The 13,852-nt window shown below is 39.0% G+C and overlaps 1 protein-coding gene across 3 annotated transcripts in view; it reads right to left on the bottom strand.

Annotated features, from left to right (window-relative positions):
* kmt2bb (lysine (K)-specific methyltransferase 2Bb) overlaps positions 1-9,983 on the bottom strand; it is a 58,624-nt gene extending 48,641 nt beyond the window's left edge. For all 3 annotated transcript variants that reach the window (XM_031576841.2, XM_031576843.2, XM_031576842.2), the window contains exons 1-2: positions 9,587-9,983; positions 1,869-1,944 (exon numbers count right to left, since the gene is read on the bottom strand). The gene's annotated coding sequence lies outside the window, so the exon portion shown is untranslated. The remainder of the gene's footprint in view (positions 1-1,868; positions 1,945-9,586) is intronic.
* Positions 9,984-13,852: the final 3,869 nt, after the last annotated feature.

Genomic DNA, 13,852 nt, shown 5'->3' with positions numbered 1-13,852 from the left:
GTTGGTCATCTATGGCAGAATGTTCGATGGCAGAATGTTGGCTCCCACCAAAAGCACTTGCTACAACAATTTCATAACTGCTCTGACCAGTTGTTGCAAAGAACAATGCCCTCAGGAGATGCATAAGGTGGTGAAAGACACTGATTATCCACAAGTTTGTTGTAAATAGCTATATTTTATTTGAGTTTCACTGTGCTGAACATCAGAACAACCTATTGCTTAAGAGGCCGCAGTAATACTCCATTCCTGAGTTCTGGGAGGAGTTGGAGCAACAGGTACCGTAATTTCCGGACTATAAGCCGCTACTTTTTTCCCACGCTTTGAACCTCGCGGCTTAAACAATGACGCGGCTAATTTATGGATTATGATACCTGTGACTGTATACGGTGGCTTTGTGTTTACGGTGGCTTTGTGGAGCTAGGATGCTAGCATGGATGCAGCCGCATGGATGCTTAGCTCCACGCGATTTCTCAGTATCTCTCAATAACTTAACTAATGTCAAAATAACCACAGTCTACCGGCGTAGATACATCATCCCTTACATACTGACCAGCAAACTATACATCATCCCTTACACACTGACTATATATTATCCCTTACATACTGACTGGCAGACTATACATTATGCCATATGCATACACTGATTGATGCAATTATGCTTTGAAGGGGCACAAAAATAGCAAATGTCATGACGTTTTCCTAAACGTGTGCTGGAAAGGAATCGTATTCTTTATTATCATTTCCAGTATTCCAGTGAATTGCTCTTGGTTCGTAGTTACTCTAGCTTGTTTGCTCTAGATGTATTTATAGTTGTATTTAGTGTACATTAAAATGACCAGGAACAAATGTTGTTTTTAAACGTAGTTTTGTATATAGTACATAAGGGGGGTGACACTAGCACTTTCAGAGACATTCTGGTAATCATCTATAACTTAAAAAAATGTAGAAGATATTTGGCAGATCTTTTCTGTACCGCTTACATGACAACTAAACATGTTTTTAAAAGTGTAATGAAATTTCATCTTTCATCTTTTGTCCATATACAGTACTATTATGCATTATTGGTTAATAATAATAAAAAATCAAATCTGCATTAACATGGAAAAAACATAGCGTCTTTGTTTTGCTCAAACACAGATTAAATCAATTTAAACCACTGTGTCGGTCTTCATTTACTCTGTCTTCATATTTTTGAGAAAGAAAATGTGTTTGGATAGTTTTGCCACATTTCATCCACTGCTCATTTTGACGATTTTATGACATATATTTGGAGAGGATTTTCAAAGACTGTTAATTACTGTATCAAAATTACCATATGTATTTTACACTATTTATAAAACTGTTCCTTCTGATACAATGGTATGTATATTCCATTGATGGTATGAAATACACTCCAGAATCAGTCCATCCAGCACCAGAACTAGAATGTTGGGCAGGAGCACTCGTGGGTTAAACTCCACACTCTTGCTTGTGAACTGGGTTGGATGCGTTTGCACCAAGACAGTGTTGGGCAGGAGCACTCTTGGGTTAAACTCCACACTCTTGCTTGTGAACTGGGTTGGATGCGTTTGCACCAAGACAGTGTTGGGCAGGTTCTAGGGGCTATTTCTGGGCTCACTGCAGAGACAATGGCCTGATGCTGGACATGAAAATCCATTTGGTTCTTGTGGCTTGAACCTGAGGCTATTGGCCCTGTTTACGTCAAAGAAAACATGCTCTGTGGTCGTCTGGCTGTTGGCAAACACTCTCACTCTGTCCAAATGGAATGCATTTCTACTGAACTGTTAAAGCTTAACAAGGACTTCACAAGGAAAATGACAACAATGAATAATCATGTAAGTTTTTTCAAGTAGGCAAAGAGCACTTACTTCTTAATAGACCAGGTCTTTGTCTCGAACGCAGCGGGCTTCCATTCTCACTTTCAAAACCTCGGAAATCGTCTCCCTATGACACAAAAAAAACACCATGACAACTTGCACACAGACACATTAAAAGGTCAAGTCCATGTAAATGTATTTAGTAACATGATAAGTGTGTTCCACCACCTAAATCAGAAAACAGAATCAACAAAATGATGTGCCAAAATGTGTCCAAGTGGGCACTACAATTAAAACATTACATTATCTCAAGAACTGAAGAAGGACCCAGATGATGTATGCCAATGTGAATGGCCCATCTTACATCCATTTTACATATAGACGCTATTTTCCTGATTTCAACCAAATCAGGCATAAGTTGTTGCTATAACAAGGCACACCATGTTTCCCCAGTTGCTCTGGCGTGGCTTAGTTCATCTTCTAAATAGCCTTTAAATCCTTATGAAACATTTCTGTTTGGTGCAGATAAAGGACAAAGGTGTATGTCTCATAACATCTACACTACAACATGATATGAAGGCTAAAGTAACAGTTTATGAAATCCATGGTGGGAAGGCAGCCAGAGTCGGGAGCAGAAGAGAAAAGGAAAGAAAACTGCGGATGTTTAAATGTGTTAATTCTTAAAACACTGAAACATCAGCCTACACAATGCATGCATACTAAGCAATAAATGTCCAAGTTTAAATAGTTAATGTCATCTTACAGGCTTGATTTCATGTTACAAGCCTTGTCTATGAGACAAAAAACTAACACTAGCTAGCATCATTAGCACTAGCTAGCATTTAAGTTTGTGAGTGTGTGGTTTATTGTAAGACTCTCGTAAGTAGCATCTCATCTGATCTGTCATTCCTGAAAGTCTAAGTCCTAAAATCAACAAAAACACAATATTTCATTTAGTGCAATATTTAACGGTCTTATATTGTAGTATCCTACCTAGTTCAGGTCACTTTAACTATGCCCCAACCATACACAGCAAAAACAGTACTCCCATTTATCATCTTGGTAAAAATTCTAAATTTGTAGCCTAAAGCAAATATCTTGAAGTGACAATACACCATTAATCAATACAGGATCAAACAGCATCACCGTGGCAACATTTCTTATTAACTTAATATTTAAAAAGTAAGCAGAGAATCTAAGGATGAGCTAAATATGTTATTTGCCATTTCAACCAAATAAAGAAGAGAATATCTGTGTAGCCTGTAAGGTATAGGCCTTTTATGTGCTTGAAATGTTTGCATTAACATTTGTGTTAGTGAGATTCAGATACATAACTATAGTAATAATGTTTTGGGCGAGCAGCGGCCATGAAAAGAACAGAGAGCATAATGTATTAAAATGCATAATATTGATATGATGATATCTATGATGATTGTAAATGTGAATGTTTTTTATTGCTTTCTCGGATATATATATATATATATATATAATTCTACATGAAAAATTGTCTTTTTTATTTGGGCTAGTCTTATTAATTTCAAACAAGCACAATTTGAAAACTGCCCGAAGGGCTACCAGGGATTTTGAAAATGTGTCAGCCCTGTCGACCTTTATATAGCTAAATCAATCTGTAGACCTTTATATAGCTAAATCAATCAGCCCTGTAGACCTTTATAAGTCATGTATATTGTTGCTAAATCAATCTTCCCACCACATTATCATACCATCCTTCTAATGAATCCACTGCCAAACTAAATGACTGTTTGAAAAGTACCCAAAAAAGTAACAATGTAAATGTAATGTGAAGTAAATCTGCACACGGCTCAGTCGCAGCACCAGCCGCACAGGGGAAACACCCACTTGGTTTTTATACTTCTTGTTCTATTCACATGCTAAACATCCTAAATCCTAAAACACATCCTAAATTTCCCTCGGGATTAATAAAGTATCCATCTATCTATCTATCTATCTATCTATCTATGATGCTAAAGACGGGAGAAAGTCCACTGTTAGAGCTCAGAGAAAGTTTGACACAAATGACACTCCATTACCATCCAAACACAGTACACTAGGAGTAAGCAGTAAATAGCCTAGGAGCTACACAGCAAACTAACCTATCTAAAAATACTCACGACTGGCCATGTAACACTACCTATGGCACACAGAATCACAAAGTATGAGAATTGTTTATAAATATGTGGCACATTACTATTTGTCATACACCACTACACGCTAACTAGTTAGCCTATAACAAAACACAAATCTCCTAGTGTTAGTTAGAAGATAATAAGAAATAAACGTACTCATCCAGTTTCTCATCAGATAGAAATTCATCATATTACACATCTCATTGTCCTTGGAATTTAAAAGCTTGTTTTCTTTACTTTTATTATTTTCTGCATTGTAGATTTATACTGAAGACATTTAAACTACGAAAGAACCCATATGGAATGATGTACTAAACAAAAAAAGTTTTATCTACAATGTAGAAAATAACAAAATCAAAGAAAAATCTTCTAAAAAATGAGAAGGTGTGTCCAAACTTTTGACTGGTACTGTATATGTATACATACATACATATACATATACATATATATATATATATATATATATATTTATACACACGCAAGTTAAATCTCCTTCAATGGAATTCCATAGCGACACTCATCTACTACTAAAGGAAGCCCAATGGGACCCGAGTAGTGTTTTGCTTCCAGTGGACTCGTCCCTTAAACCACAGGTAATGACAAAGTCTTTAGCATGTGAATAGGACAACTAGCGAAGAGATTTAACTCATCACAATTGTAAGTACTTTTTAAACAGTAATTGTATGTGTTTATTGGAAAAAAGTTATTCCGCTATTATTGCATTTGTATGATAATGTGGTGTGAAAACTGTTTTCGAGAATCCAGCTGAAATTCATTGCATATTTCTCAGTATCAGTGAGAATCTGTCGAAAATAAATTTGCACACCCACTACAAATGATCTTTAGCGGATTTTTCCATTTGTTCAGCGTACCCCCTCAAGCCATGGCTTATGAAAGTCTTCACGCAGCATCATCAACTCTCGGTCACAACAGTCACAATAGACACACACCCTCAGTTCAGCTAGGATGGGAGTTGAGAAAACTTTTGGGCGGTTGAAAGGACTGTGGTGTTATATATAATAATATTGACACTAAGATGACACCAGATGTACTTGCAGCTTGTTACATACTGCACAATGTCTGTGATATTCACCAAGACTCAGATTCTAAACCAAAACTTAATGCAAATCAGTGGGTCCCTCCGAATACCATGGAAAGATGGACAGACACGGCCAACCTCATCCATGACACCATCGCACCATCGGCCAAAAAGCCGCAGGGCATTTGGTGTGTATTGTGAACATTGTCAGTAACACACACACACTGGGGGTCACGCAGTAGGAGGTCCTACTTCCTCTCCATGTCTGCATGATTTAAAACACAGGTTTGGTGCTGTGTGACTGCATTTGATGGGAGAGAATTACAGGACAGAAGAGTTCATGGCAAATGCTGAATCAGTTCCATGTGCGGTTACCATTAGGTAGTTATCAGTAGCTCGTGACATTTAGGAGTGGGTTGGAAGAGCGATGCCCTGCTCCTTCTCATGTTGCACCAGAAGTCTTTGCATCTTCATACTTCTATTTCAACACAAGATTGGTTAAGTGTGAATGACAGGGTACCCTAATCTCTGCTTTCATTTCCTCCTGCAGGTTTAGAAAAAAGGGATTCTCTACCACGGTAAGTAGCTGCATATCTCTGACTATAAATTTGAAATAAACGCAACTTGGTAGCTTTTTGGCATGTGGCGAATCAGTTGGTAACTTCTTCCTAGTGATCATATTTTCCACAACTTTAGGTTGTACTAGTGTACTGCCTTTCACTATAGATTTCTGCATTTCACTATGATATCTGTATATGTGAAATTAGAGTGCTTGTGTTCCCAAAAGTATAGAAATTCCAATTTGCACTTTTTGCACACCTTTTTTGTTTTATTCAGGTATTGCCAGCTCCACCAACGCAGAATCCAAAATGACCATTAACGTTGCTTCGTTTGCCCTTTCCCCAAAACTCTCCAATATTTTTGTCTGCCATAAGGGTCATTCCACGCCAAACGTTACAATTTAAGGAAAATTCCCCACTCGACCATCTCAGATTTGGCTGAAAAAATTCAAGGTTGTTCATACACTTCTTAATAGGTATAGTCCAAAATATTAGCTCTCTACTCCCAATAGTTTTGTCACAATAGGATGTTTTGGGGGGGGGGGGGCAATACTTAAGACGCTTTTTGAGCAGCCTTTTCTGAAGAGCCATTTTCAAATTGCTATTACTAGAAAAGTATTTAAGCTAGCTCTAGGCTTAAAATATGATACCATAACTTGAAGATTATGGACTTCCAAGGGTGTGGCTTGGGTATATCATAGTATTCGGGGTGCTTGAATTTGCGCAAAAATTTTACTTTACGCTTTGTTGCAGCATCTTTGAAGGCCTGTGGAAAGCTCAATGTTAAAGCTAGAGACTTGATATTGTACACAGACCTTCCTATGTATTCTTTGGATGCTGTATTAAAAAAACCTTATGTGATGTCCTTATGTGATGAATAGTCTGGAAGATATTAAAGCTTGAAAATGGATGAAAACCCATTTTGTTCAATTTTTGGAATGCTATAGCAAAAAAATGACAGCATTTAATTGGAAAGATTAGATATTTGTTCTTAACATATCAAACATTTGTGATGGTGTAAATATGGGATTTTTGGACACGCCCAGCATTCAATGGCCTATGGAAGCAAAAGGTACGTTTGTGACACAGAGCTTAAACTGCGCTTGTGTATAAAATCTGTGTATAATATCAAGTCTCTAGCTTTAACATTGAGCTTTTCACAGGTCTTCAAAGATGCTGCAACAGAGCGTAGAGTAAAATTTCCGAGCAAATTCAAGCACACCGAATACTATGATCACCCAAGCCACACCCTTGAAATCCATATTATTCAAGTTATGGTATCAGATTTTAAGCCTAGAAAGTTTGAAGGAGCTATCTTAAATACTTTTCTAGTTATAGCAATTTGAAAATGGCTGTACAGAAAACGCTGCTAAAAAAGCATCTTAAGTACAAGGCACCCACTCACCCCTAAAACATCCTATTGTGACAAAACTATTGGGAGTAGAGAGCTAATATTTGGGACTATACCTATTAAGAAGTGTATGAACAACCTTGAATTTTTTCAGCCAAATCTGAGACGGCCGAGTGGGAGCCATTGTCCCGTTTGGCGTGGAATGACCCATAACATTAGGCTACTTTACCTGCAGAAAGATCATACACCCAGCAGCACAAAAGTAGGTGCCAGAGGTGAGCAAGGTTACCCAGTAATACCTATGCAAGACTCAGGGCACCCTAGTGATCTTGGAAAGCTATTATTCCACACTACATCAAATGGAAGGTGAACTGAATGAATTGGAAAGCACACATATTAGGTATCTCATTTAAAGGCTGGCTAATTTTAATACATCAATGCCTCAAAAAGCATATTGACAAAATGCAGATCAATAATCAATATTGTTTATTTGTCAACATCAGCAAAGCCTCCTTTGGCAAACAGAACTGCCTACCCTGGTTTAAGGTTGCATTTACGACGATGTTATATCAAGCCACACCCAGAGAAGGCTCTGGCCGCTGGTATTTCAGGTAGATTACACCCTCCTCATAGAAATAGAACAATTTGAAAATCTAAATATCTATTATTGACACTACAGAGGACATGAGAAAGGCTTTGGAGGATGGAGCTCAGACCGAAGCTTCGCAGAGAATGAAACATGTTCGGATACAATCTGTGTCCTCTCTTTCTTGTCACACATTCATGACTTGCATTATGTTTACCATCTCGATGCTTGCATCAAACGTCACTGAAAGTGTATATGAAAGAATGCGATCACAACTCAAAGCTGGGGTGACAAGTCAGTGTCATTATGGTGGGACACCGCACTCTGCCGCCCAAAGTAGATCCGCCCCTGCCGCTAGACATATGTATAGTTTTGTCATGCTCGGAATTGATGCTATGGTCAAAGAGCAAAATTAATACATCAACTTGTAGGTCTGGTGGTTCCTGAAGACACAACGCTCAAGCCAAGTTTTAAGTCCCTGCAGTGGTAAAGTGCCTTAAGTCACAGTCTGGAGTCCTAGTCTCAGCAATGGGAATTGAAAAGTATTAACATTAACATCTGTTTCTAGTAGCGGCGTTGTTCTATGTAGCAGTATGGTCCTGAAGGAACGCTGTTTCATCTAACTATATTAGCTGTATATGGTTGAAATGACAATAACGCAAGTCTACAGTTAAGTCTGGGCCAGAACACAGTGTCGACGAATAAGATGCACACTGAAACAACATACGCTTGATCAACAGCCAGTGAAACCAGCACTTTCAGTATCTCTGAAGAGGGAGAGACGTGGGTGAGTAATGATTGCTGGGGTCTTGGTGAATGCTATTCACCCATAATGCCGTAAGTACAGCCACTTGGTGGTACACCGTATCACATGTTCTGCACCGAATTATGTTGCCTTCTGATTTATTACTGTGCAGCTGATGTGTTAACAAGAAAAATGACATCATACACGATAGTAGGTGAGTGCTTAGAATGTATTGCACTAGTCACACTAGTTCTTGCTAAACACATTACCTTTTGAAGCATTTAGCTTATCTACTGAGGGGAAAACCCTTTTCTATTCAAAACTCTTCATTACTTGCCCTAATATTTCCACCTTTCATGTTTTGTTTCATTTACACCCTCTCTGCATTTCCTGCATACTGACTGTCACAGTAAAACATGAATCGTTGCAGGGGATACAGAGGCTTTGGAAACCATGTACACCTGACGTTACCTGACTAGGATAGCCTGGTACAGAGACGTACGGAAGCCATGGAACAACACCAACTTAAAGCGATCTAAAATCGGACAAATGCTCATATTTAAAAGGTAGTGCTCATAATGGCATATTCTTTATACCGGGAAAAAAAGAATAGTCATGCAGCTGTGGCGATGTGCTTTCCCTCCATGAGCCTGTACTTCAGAGCACTGCACAACTACACCACATTGCTCAATCTCGCTAGCTAATGTTACCATACTTAGCTAACCTTACAGCTTACGAAGGATAATAATGAGACACTCTCAACATTTGTCCAAGAGAAATCATCAGAATATCAACTTGGCTTTTTAAAAACACCAGAATAACCAGCTACCCAAATGTAAACTCAGTTGGGGCCTGTATAGTATCTTGCTAACCACTTACAACAGTGGATATCCCCACCCCCTCCGCCTCGATATCACGCACGGCTGGTCGCTTTGCTTGCTACATTAGCTAAGTTGCCACTGAAAATATTGCATGTTTATTATATTGCAAAACCGATTTTGAATTAAGTTACCCTTATTTAGCGTTATGCCTTCTAAGATCGCAATGATGATACACTGCGAGAACACATGAGGGGGGACCTTTCAGTATCTAGCATTAGCCTTCTGACGTGAATTACATTAGCTAACTGCATAGTCTTTGTTGAATCCCCATCGAACAACCTTTGGCTAGCGCAGGGCTAACTGGCTGTTGCTACCGCACAACATTCGCTAACGATATGGTAGGTGCGCATTTAATCTCTGATCACAGTTGACGAATTCAACAACGTAGATAAACACACATCACGAACAACGGCTACATCAAAATCATCTTGGAGTACGGTTCTATTCACAGTTAACTTACTTCTTCGCTTCCACTTGAGCTGTACCCAACCTCTCCTAGGCTCTTGTGGCTTGCTTCTATTCCCAACAAGCGCAGATGAGACTGGTCTTCGCTCAACCCAAGTGCCAGGCAGGAAGGCCTCAGGCCTCCAGTCGGACTGTCGTCAGGTTCTGTCCTTGACCGGCTTAACTGCCATCGTCTCTCTGATCGCAAACGGCTACGAGATGAAAATGGTCGGCCGGGAAACCGACCTCGAGCTGCTGCCACACCACCTGTGACTCCGACAGTTGGCACAGTAACGGATCCGCATCCCGTTGCCGCCATCATTACTCCAACAACAACACCGATAGATGGCAACTTTGGGGTGAGACAAGAGGGAAGGCGCGAGGTGAGACGCCACAGAAAATCAACTGCATTCTGGGTAGGATAGTTTTTCGCGTGACAACCAAGAACATACCTTGCTGTTTGATACGTCACGTAGAACTACAAGACCCGCCTCTGCGTATGGTAAACAAGTTCGCATTGGTTATCGGGCACACTTTACCATGGGGCACCCAGGTAGTGGAGTTCGACACTTTGGTTCGCATCGCAAGAGAAAGTTAAGAAATATCTGGTTCTACTGCGGTTTGACTTCGTCAGAACATGACGTAGCCTAGTGTGCATGGTTAAACCTGGAACACACTGGGTTTGTTGCTTCATAAGCTATGCAACCGCTGTGTTTTTCTTGTTAGTTTGAGTTCTTAAATAGTGTTCTGACTCAGAAGCCTACCCACATGTATTTTGATTCATCTGTCGCTGTGCAATCTCTAGGCCTACTCTCTTACTGGATCCTCAGGTAGCTCAGTGACCCAAATTGTAACGGCACCGCATTAGAATTTTTATGCTACCTGGCCGAGACCGGTGTTAGGAAAAAATTGAACCTAGACAATCTCATGGGGGACAAACCAGTTAAACGTATCATTACAGTGATCAGAGTTGGTGGATGCCAAAGGATGCACCCGAATCAAAATACGTTATTCGGGAAAGCACAGATTATGCGATGTGAACAGATATGTATTCTACCCGAAATTGCGCGAATGACTGCTCCATGACTGACATACATCAACTACTGTTTCTTTAAATCGATTAGTATCATCATATACCACAAGATAGAAATGTCCATTATGTTTGCAACACATGACTTTTGAAACACGACACATGAAACTAGTTGTTTCATTTATTACAAATGATTGGAAAGAGATCGCTATATTCTGTAGTCGCCCCACCGAGTCAGCGTTTAATTGAAGAGGTGTCAATGTTGTGCAGATTTCTTTCAAAACCCTTTACAACAACCAGTCAATATCCATCCGTTTAAGATGTAACGTGCTGAATGTATCAACTATAGGTTTCATAGATTTTTTTACTTGGCGTCAACTAACACGCTGCCAAGTATTTAATGGACGCTTAAACAGACAGAAACAAGTTTAGGACATAGCCATGTGTATGTGACAGTCGAGTAGACTACATTCAATTGAGTTATTCAGTGTCCGCTGTAGAATTGTGAGAGGGGGCGCGGGCTCAGCCCCTAGTATCATCAGACGTACGTAGGCAGAAGCCGGTGACTTGTGCGGAATCATACACTTTTTCAAAACAAAGCAATGATCATTATTCCATTATATGTAAGAAACTTTCAAAACCATATCCTGGTACAGCGTCTGGAGTAATGGTAATTGTATAAAACATGTTAAATATGCTTCCTCTGGCCATGATGAAGACTATTTCTTTCATATTAGTAGGCTGACAAAGGTTTCACACAATGATATTGATTAAAATCATCTTATGTAGAAATTTGGAAATTAATATCAGCATATAATTATGTTATCTTGTAAAGGTGTTACTCTGAAGCATTTTTCATTTATTTTGATATAGCCTCAAATAATCTGAGTTTAGCTATCATGCTTTATACAGTAGACCTATGTGCTTTGATGATATTTCATTATTTGATATTCATAATACAGGTTATTCAATTCACCCAGTTCAGATGGTGTACATTACAAGTAAAAGACAAAAAAATACTGATAACACATATCTTTCTATGTATGTAATGTTTGTATGTGTAAACATATACACACACACACACACTATTTTTTAGGGCCTAGCAATGGACTCTACAGCACCCCTAGCAAAACAAATAACCAGTGCTATCTGGGAGCACTTAGCAACCAGCGCAACTGAGGGGACTAAAGTTAGCAGCAAATTGTGCGAGGCCACAAGTTTAGTTCTAAATAAAAATAAAGAAAAGAGATGAAAAATACAGCATGGGTATGTGGAAATATATTTAACCATGAATTATATGCTAAATAAATAATGAACTAAATCAATGTGATGCTTTGAAAGCACACCAGTTGCATTACCAGTGAATATTAGTTTAGAAAATACAGTATTTGCCTGATTAACACGACTTCATGTATAAGCTACGCCCATTTTCGGGTTTTCTATCCAAATGCAGATACCGATAGAGAAATGTTGTTGGTTTAACAGATACAGAGACAGATAAGGAAGTGCACCTCCAGTATTCACATAGGCCTACTGATGGGGAAGGTCAACTGAAGCGGGTTAATATAGCCTACGCAGACGTCAGACTGACTTGGGGTGGACGAAAACGCTAAAACACAAAGAAAATTCCACTGGGGTATTTACAAATTACTCCACATCGCTAACTAAAAATACACATAGACTCAAGAGGGAAAACATCAAGACTACAACCGTTGGCCATTAGCGCTGCTAGCTAGCTTTGCACTGTCGTGTTAAGCCCCTCGCGTCGACTCTTACTGGCCACATTGCACTTCGGGTCGGCATATGTATTTTTGTTTATTCCTGCCCACCATGGCAAATAAGATCTCTATTGTATGGTCATGTATGGAAAGGGTCAGAGTACTCGCTTGCTGCTGTGAGTTCGATGACTTGATTGACTGGTATGCACTGGTAGTAAGGAAAGGATAATAACAGTGGCGGACCGTCAAGGCCGGCTGAGAGTCCTCTGTAGGCCTAAACTTTTTCATAGTGAAAGCTCCAGAGGATAACAGGAAATGAAGCAAGAACACATGGTGTTGGTCCACATGGTGTTCTGTCAAGCAACGCATTTGTATGTGCAGCACGTTGCAAAAAATAAAACTTGTGTTTGATTAAACTTGGTTGTTGTTGTTGTTGTTGTTGTTGTTGATGTTGTTGTTGTTGGCCTTCTCCCTCCATAGTGGAGCATAGGCCATCGATAGCCAGTTTCCACCTGATCTGGTATCCGCTTGTTCTCGATGTTTCAGTAATCCAGTAACTCCACTGAGCGACGGATTGGCCCACCCAGCTGATTAAACCTGGTAGCCCCACCTGTTTCTCTAGGCTCGAGCCGCTATTGTATACGACTCAAACATAACTTTTCTCAATTCAGTCGTCATATGGTGGGGTTTTTCACCTAGCTCACACTGCCTAGTAATTTGAACTCATATTGTTCCTTTTTGTTTTTTGAGGGGGGCTTCATGTTCTAACATTTTGCTGTTATTCTTTGTCTAATTCATTTGCTTAGTATATAATATATTGTTTTATATTGTTTATTTTACTTAGTTAGTGGTCAATTTTAACGTGTTCTTATTGAAAATGTGTGTTTGTGACGTTTAAAGACAAAAGGATAAATTATGAAGTCAAAATATATTGGATGCATGTGCAGAGGAGAGAGAGATGTTACTTTACTAAAAGCTATTAACCATAATGAGCTTAATGAATTCATATAATATTAACATATTGTAGATTGACTGACTGACTGACAGAGTGATTGATAGCCTCAGACTACAAAAACAAGAACATACGATTAAAAATCACAAGCACTTTAAAAAGTATAATAGATTAAAAAGATATTAACCAAGTACATACAAATCAAATGGTATGCAAATAGGCCAATGCATTAATATATGAAATATATGAAGTGGTAAATCCAATGTCTTCCTGTTAACCAGGAAGAATTCTTAAGGCCAAAATATACTTCTACGCATCAGTTTCTCCGTGGTCACGCAGTTGCCTAGACGGACTCGTTTTCATTTATGGTTCTCCGACGGTTGTGGGTGTTGAAAAGCAATAAAAAAAAAAAAAGATGGCGGCGGACTAAACTCTACGGTCGTATTTGTACATAAAAGTTGTTTGTTTGACTTTTTTTTGCTTAGATTTTTTTAAAGTTACAGAGAAATAGACACTGTGCAATGTAAAAACCCTGTTATTGTAACTGAAAAATATGTCTGAGGGGATTTGCGAGGTGTCTGA

Source organism: Clupea harengus, chromosome 11 (assembly GCF_900700415.2).
Source record: "Clupea harengus chromosome 11, Ch_v2.0.2, whole genome shotgun sequence".
In the NCBI taxonomy this organism is placed as follows: domain Eukaryota; kingdom Metazoa; phylum Chordata; class Actinopteri; order Clupeiformes; family Clupeidae; genus Clupea; species Clupea harengus.
This window is presented reverse-complemented; position numbering and strand designations above follow the sequence as displayed.